The 6,000-nt window shown below is 41.4% G+C and overlaps 1 protein-coding gene across 1 annotated transcript in view; it reads right to left on the bottom strand.

Annotated features, from left to right (window-relative positions):
• The window catches only part of LOC110532151 (voltage-gated potassium channel subunit beta-2), a 104,817-nt gene extending 101,997 nt beyond the window's left edge, over positions 1-2,820 (bottom strand). Inside the window, exon 1 of the mRNA XM_036988065.1 lies at positions 2,465-2,820. The gene's annotated coding sequence lies outside the window, so the exon portion shown is untranslated. The remainder of the gene's footprint in view (positions 1-2,464) is intronic.
• Positions 2,821-6,000: the final 3,180 nt, after the last annotated feature.

The following is a 6,000-nucleotide window of genomic DNA, read 5'->3' on the forward strand; positions in this document are numbered from 1 at the left end:
TAGATTTCTTCCTAGGTTTTGGCCTTTCTAGGGAGTTTTACCTAGCCACCGTGCTTCTACACCTACATTGCTTGCTGTTTGGGGTTTTAGGCTGGGTTTCTGTACAGCACTTTGAGATATCAGCTGTACGAAGGGCTAAATAAATACATTTGATTTTATTTGATTTAACTCATGTACATATTGCTATTTTTATTTTACTGCTGCTTTTTAATTATTTGTTACTTTTATTTTTTATTTTCAATTTTTTACTGAACTGTTATTTTTCTTAACTTCTTACGGCATTGTTGGTTAAGGGCTTGTAAGTAAGCATTTCACTGTAAGGTCTACCTGCTGTATTCAGTGCATGTGACAAATACAATTTGATTTGATTTGAAGAGAACTCCTGGACGATGAAGGCAGAGAGGAGAAGACCTTCAGTTGTGCTACCTTTCTGTAACTACACATTTACAACAACCTGTGTCAATTGTTTAGCACCACCTACAATAACCAAACCTAGGATTGCATCAGGTTTGACAGTGTTCTTTTTTCCAACTTACTTTTCCCTGAATGATATGGATTTCTATAACTGAGCAAAAAAAGGCTCTCATTGATACATTACGAATCTATGGGTCCAGAAGTGATTTTTGACTTTTAGAGAAAAAATGACAAGACCAAGAGACTGATCTTGACTGAAGGTCTCCATCTGAAGCCCATTTGTAATTAGGCTATGTTTTGTCTCATCCTCCTTCTCCAATGTTCCTCAGACCATCAATCTCCTTGCTCTGAGTAAACCTTTGTGACTATTTAATACAGAGCGTGATTCCGTTTCACAGTCGTCAATATTTAATGGTGTTAACTCAGATGGAAACAGCAGGATATGTGACACCAGATGCAAAGCTCTAAGGGGTTGTGAGGGTATTAGTAACCATTTTGAAAATGGCTGTTAGAAGGTTTCTAGGAAGTTAGAAGTTTACTATCAGGGATTTAAACAATATAGCCAAATAACCAAAGCATGGCTCATATTCACTCTAAGAACAGAACATTTGGAGAATGTAGGTTGCTTCAGATTCAAATCCATTGATCCAAATTGTATTACTCAGTTCCTACTTCCAAAAATAATAATAATGATTATTATTATGAAAATGTATTTTGTCCCTTTCGGGTAATTTGTCTTGCATCTCAACAAACCACAGCACAGCATTACCACATAAGTGCATAAATACATAATTCACAAACAATAACTTCAGCAGACGACACAGGAATAGCGTTTTCTACTATTACTGAGGTAAAACAATGTCCCGATAATCATATGACCCAAATAGCCTATAGTAAATAGTTGCTCCTTTCACAGGACAGATCCATCATCTAATATTTGTCACAACCCAGTCAGTCTGTAGAGCACCGGGTCAGAGGGCACTTAACATACGATCCAGAGAGGGAGGGAGCAACGTCTTGCAACAAGTCACGACCCCACTTCCTGACATCACCGCTGGACACATCGTGTCAATGTTCAGATAACAGTGCTGTAAGTGTGCAGAGCATAATGATCCACTTCTTAGCTGAACTGAGGATACCACTGACAGATGAGCCAAATACGCTTTCCACAGGATTAAATGATTTATGTATTATCAAACAGTAGATAAACAAGCATCTCATATACAAAACAGGAGCATGTATGGTACAAAGCTGTGTATGACTAGTAGCCATACTTCCACTAGTATTTTTAAATCTGTTGCTAATGCTTGGTCTATAATTGCTGAGTCAAGAATTTGGACCATGGTAAAAAACTGATATTTTGATCAATGGATAAATGTTGTTCTCTAAAAGCGTATTCAAACTCACAGATCCAGGACACTCGCTTGTGTTCAACAGTTTACTGCACCAAACAATGCAACAGTCCCAAACCCAGTTTTGGAATGATTCCCAATCTCACATGCAATGAATGCGCAAAAACAAAACACTCTAGCTAAACACTTCAGTAATTGAGCAAGAGCAGATTGGAGTATTAAACTGCATGTTTAACACTCGGCCAACAATCTTTGACCAGGCAAAGTCTGCACAAAAAAAAAATGTTTCATATCCACGGAAACTGAAAGTGTCCTCTAACATGCATCAAACTGACACCTAAACCATATGCAGAAATAGCAAACAAATAGTTCATCAAAATTAAGAGATACCTCAAAGAGGACATTCACTGAAGATGACTGATTTCTACTGGTGGCAGACCATCTCTAGTGAGGCAATCATGCAGTTAACTTTCAAGTCTGGTTTGCACAGCAAGAAAATATAAATATGTTAAGATGATATCATCGTCTGCTAGAGACCACTGCAGCCCTGCAATGATACTATACAGCAACCAGCCATAATGCACATTCAGCACACCGGTATCTGGTCTACTCTGTCCTCCAGCACAGTGCTACTGCAGGCTAGTAGACTAAAACAGAACACTAGTTATTGAGAAATGTCATTGAGCTTCAGTACCCACCTTTGTCCTTTGCCAATGCCCAGTTTAGCTAACCCCAACCTGGCTCAGACGGTGGAGATGATGGGTGGTGATGGAAGGGTAAGCAGAGATCTCTTTTAGAGAGTAAGAGAGGGACAAAGACGGAGAAAAAGGGGGATGCCGGTGGCTAGCCTTCACTTGCTGTATTCTTCCCTGCAGTGTCTGCTTTTGCGCAACAGCATATCGGGAGTGAGGGGGGAGAGAGAAATTATACCGCGAGAGAGATAATGTGATGAGTAAACTCAGAGAGTAACTGAGAGTCATAGTGGAGGAGCATTCCCTCTTTCTCCATGGCGCAGGCACCGACACATGCACACACTTGTGGCAATATCAGATCTACTATAGAAACTAGACATATATTGACCTAATAATATATTCAATCAAATGATACAATGCACATTATCCACAGGGCAGAAAAAGCTGGTTGAATCAACGTTGTTTCCACGCCATTTCAACAAAAAAATTCAATGTGATGACGCTTGAATCAACAATTTCGTGTTTTTTTTTTCACCTAAATCCAATGACATGGTGGATTTTTTTGTTTAGTTCAAGTTGAATTCACGTTAGTTGACAACTCAACCAAATGTAAATCAAAACTAGATGTTAAACTGACATATGTGCCCAGTAGGAACCCTTTGACTCTGGAAAGTATCTTGAACCTCAAGTGATTGCTCTAATTTTGTTCCTTGTGTGACAGACATGGTATCAAACCCAGGTCCTCTGCCCACCTCAAGACAGTGTGTCTCCTGAGTGTAAGCTTGGGGAGCTAACACAAGCATTCAGGTCTCAGACAATGCTGCTCATCATGCTAGTTCCTCTCCTAAGATTCTGACACACTGGCTCAAAGCAAAGTTAGTCTTGCCACACAAAGTGAATGGAAGTTTAAATGGGATCTGTCACCTCTCAAAGCAGGGTCACAAAAAGGGAGATGAGCACTTCTTCCAGAGAGGCTCAAGTTTCTGTCACAGAGGTGTATATGGTCATATGGAATGTATTGTGGTTATTTTTTCCATCAGACTCAAACATTCAGCACTTTGCTGAAACTCTGCCCGAAGGTCATCGTTATCAAAGGAAAGGACTGCTGCCATGAGGAAAAACACCAGCTTGACTCAGCTCAAAAACACTAGCTTGACTCAGAAAAGTATGCACCAATAAGGAACTTTTGACACCTCAAGGGTGTCTATCTCTGTTGCACAATAATACATTTTCAATTGTATTTCTAATTGTTTGTTTCCAGCTCTGATATTGGGTTTATAACTAAACTGGGCACATGCCATGCGTCAAGAATGTCAGTGGTTACCCTTGCTTGTCAGGCTGTAGCGATACTATAGTCTGGTGTGTTGGGGGACAGATGTCACCACCTGCAGTGTAAAAGACTCAGCGTGCTGAGCAGTGGAGGCTCCTCAGAGGCTACACTGAGGTTACACAGATAAAACTACACCAAATATATACACATCATCAAATAATTTATTAAACACACTGTTTTGCAATGAAGGTCTACAGTAGCCTCAACAGCACTCTGTAGGGTTGCGCTATTGTGTAGCCAGAGGACAGCTAGTTCACATCCTCATCTGGGTACATTGACTTCAAAAACAAAACTTAGGAGGCTCATAGTTCTCACCCCTTCCATAGACTTACACAGTAATTTTGGCAACTTCTGGAGGATGTCCTCCAACCTATCAGAGCTCTTGCAGCATGACATTTTGTCCACCCAATCAAAGAATATGAGAATGAATCTAGTACTTAAAGCATAAGCTACAGTTAGCTAGCACTGCAGTGCATAATATCTGGTAAGTAGAAACAAAAATGAAGAGAAGTAGAAAATAACTATTAATAAAAGAGCAACAATAAAATGACAGTAGCAAGGGGGAACAGGGGGGGGTACAGGTTAGTCGTGGTAATTGAGGTATTATGTACATGTAGGTTGAGTTAAAGTGACTATGCATAGATAATAAACAGAGAAGCAGCAGCGTAAAAATGGGGGGGGGGTCTTTGGCAATTTTTATGGTCTTCATCTGACACCGCCTGGTATAGAGGTCCTGGATGGCAGAAACTTGGCCCCAGTGATGTACTGGGCCATACGCACTACCCTCTGTAGTGCCTTGCGGTCAGAGGCTGAGCAATTGCCATACCAGGCAGTGATGCAACCAGTGCTCTCGATGGTGCAGCTGTAGAACTTTTTGAGGATCTGAGGAGCCATCACAAATCTTTTCAGTCTTCTGAGGGGGAATGGCGTTCTCGTGCCCTCTTCACGACTGTGTTGGTGTCTTTGGACCAGGATAGTTCGTTGGTGATGTGGACACCAAGGAACTTGAAGCTCTTAACCTGCTCCACTACAGCCCCCGTCGATGAGAATGGGGGCATGCTCGATCCTCCTTTTCCTGTAGTCCACAATCATCTCCTTTGCTGTGATCACGTTGAGGGAGAGGTTGTTATCCTGGCACCACACTGCCAAGTCTCTGACCTCCTCCCTATAGGCTTGTTTGTTTCATGCATGTTTCAGTGTTGCTTGCCTCGAAGCAAGCATAGAAGTAATTTAGCTCTTCTGGTAGGCTTGTGTCACTGGGCAGCTCGCAGCTGTGCTTCCCTTTGTAGTCCATAATAGTTTGCAAGCCCAGCCACATCCAATGAGCTTTGGAGCCAGTGTGGTATGATCCAAGTTAGTCCGGTATTGACACTTTGCCTGTTTGATCGTTCGTCGGATGGCATTGCGGGATTTCTTATAAGCGTCCAGGTAAGAGTCCCACTCCTTGAAAGCAGCATCTCTAACCTTTAGCTCAGTTAGGATGTTACCTGTAATCCATTGCTTCTGTAGAAATTAGGTAAATTTCCCTGCATTCAAGTCCCCGGCCACTAGGAGCGCCGCCTCTGGATGAGCATTTTCTTGTTTGCTTCTACAGCTCTTTGAGTGCGGTCTTAGTGCCTGCATTGGTTTGTGGTGGTAAATAGGCATCTACAAATAATATAGATGATAACACTCTTGGTAAATAGTGTGGTCTACAGCTTATGAGATACTCTACCTCAGGGGAGCAAAACCTAGGGACTTCCTTAATATCACATTTTGTGCACCTGCTGTAATTTACAAATAGACACAGACCGCCACCCCAGGCAGCTGTTCTATCTTGCTGATGCACCTTAAACCCAGCTAGCTGTGTGTTATCCATGTCGTCTTTCAGCCAAGATTCCGTGAAATATAAGATATTACAGTGTTTAATGTCCCGTTGGTAGGATCATCTTGATCGGAGCTCATCCATTTTATTATCCAATGATTGCACGTTGGCTAATAGGACTGATGGTAGAGGGGGATTATGTACTCGCCATTGGATCCTTTCAAGACACCCGGACCTACGTCACCGATATCACTTCAATTTCAATTCAATTTCAATTTAAGGGCTTTATTGGCATGTGAAACATATGTTAGCATTGCCAAAGCAAGTGAAGTAGATAATAAACAAAAGTGAAATAAGCAACAAAAATAAACAGTAAACATAACACTCACAGAAGTTCCAAAAGAATAA

This window comes from Oncorhynchus mykiss, chromosome 9, assembly GCF_013265735.2.
Source record: "Oncorhynchus mykiss isolate Arlee chromosome 9, USDA_OmykA_1.1, whole genome shotgun sequence".
NCBI lineage: Eukaryota > Metazoa > Chordata > Actinopteri > Salmoniformes > Salmonidae > Oncorhynchus > Oncorhynchus mykiss.